General features: G+C 36.1%; 1 non-coding gene across 1 annotated transcript; it reads left to right on the top strand.

The window, feature by feature from the left end:
- Window positions 1–334: 334 nt before the first annotated feature.
- LOC149498245 (small nucleolar RNA R71) lies at window positions 335–441 on the top strand. The gene has a single exon (XR_016319836.1). It is a non-coding gene; the product is annotated as a small nucleolar RNA R71 (small nucleolar RNA).
- The last annotated feature ends 1231 nt before the right edge of the window (window positions 442–1672 follow it).

The following is a 1672-nucleotide window of genomic DNA, read 5'->3' as shown; positions in this document are numbered from 1 at the left end:
CATGATGCATTCCCCAATTTCATGTTGTCCATTGCACCTATCACACACTTGCATAATCGAATTCACAGGATTAGTGGTTAACATGTCCAATTTCCTTACCATGTTATCTACCTTGGCATTGAGTGCTGTAATGGCGTCTATTTCATAGACTCCTGCGGTTCTTCTCCTTTCGGTATTGTTTTGGTAGTGGCTGTTGCTTGCCATCTCCTCTATCAACTCATATGCTTCATCAATACCTTTCTTTTCAAAGGATCCACCTGCAGCTGCATCTAAAGTGATTTTAATATTAGGAGATAGTGCATTATAAAAAGTTTGTACCTGTAGCCACTTGGGCAAACTGTGATGCGGGCACTTCCTTTGCAAGTCCTTGAATCTTTCCCAAGCTTCGTACAAGCTCTCTTGATCATGATGAGCAAATGTCATTATCTCATTATGCAGCTTGGTGGTTTTTAAGGATGGGAAGAATTTAGCTAGGAATTTTTGAGCTAATTCATCCCATGTGGTAAAACTTCCAGCGGGACACGATTGTAACCATGATCTAGCTTTATCTCTAAGAGTAAAAGGAAAAAGCCTCAACTTGATTGCATCTTCAGAAACACCATTTTGTTTGAATGTGTCACAAATTTCCAAAAAATTGGTGATGTGAGCATTAGGATCTTCACTAGGCAAACCTCCATATTGGATCGAGGTAGAGAGCATTTGGATAATTGCAGGTTTAATCTCAAAGTTATTAGCTTCTACCCTAGGTCTTGTAATACTTGAGGTTGTCCCATTCAGATTAGGTGTTGTATAATCCCTTAAGGTACGGACCGGATGTTGAAGTGGTGGTCCAACTACGTTTTTGTTTCTGTTTTCGTTTTCGTTGGCCATGTCTGCTTGTTGTTCGAGTTTTATTTCTCTTGCTTTTCTTGCAGCGTTGTGCCTACGAAAGGTTCTTTCAATTTCTGGGTCAAAGACTAGAGGTTCAGTCGTCCTTGATCTTCTTTGCATAAAACACCTAGAACAACACTTAAAAGAAAATTAAATAAAAACGAAAGAGTGTCTAAATTAATAACAGGGTAATTTGTATTGATATTGATACGCCAATCCCCGGCAACGGCGCCAAAAACTTGACAGCTGTTTTCGCAAGTGTACGAAATCGCAACAAGTAATATAGAGTAAGAAAGTATCGTATCCACAGGGATTGTTTATCAATTACCAAAATTATGTTAACCTATTATTATTTAGACGATGATAAAAGGAATTCGCTGTAAAGTAAATAAAATTCAAAGTAGAAGAGATCAAACACAAAATTTAGGTGAAAAGAAATCAGGGGATTAAGCTACTAGGGAATTTGATTTCATTTAATTCTATCCAGCTTATTCTATTAGTTCATTAATCAAGTTTAATTGTTCAAGTAGGAGAAAACAACCCTAAGGTTACTAACAAGCTCTCCCGATTTATTGTTAGCTATTCTAATCCAATTTAATCACCTATCTTAATAGTGAAATTAAACATGAATCAGATCATTAGGTTTTATGGTTGTTTTATGAATTCACAACTTAATACTTTATTAACTTATGAAAGCCCCCCTTGAGTCAAACCATATAGTTTCCACATTAAGTTATTATTCTCAAGTAAATTATTACCTTGTTCATATCAATAACCCTTCTCCCAAATGTGATTATTGAAA

Source organism: Jatropha curcas, chromosome 2 (genome assembly GCF_041381405.1).
Source record: "Jatropha curcas cultivar XTBG-Jc1 chromosome 2, XTBG_Jcur_1.0, whole genome shotgun sequence".
NCBI lineage: Eukaryota > Viridiplantae > Streptophyta > Magnoliopsida > Malpighiales > Euphorbiaceae > Jatropha > Jatropha curcas.
Note: the sequence above shows the minus strand (reverse complement) of the source record. Positions and strands in the feature narration are given on the sequence as shown.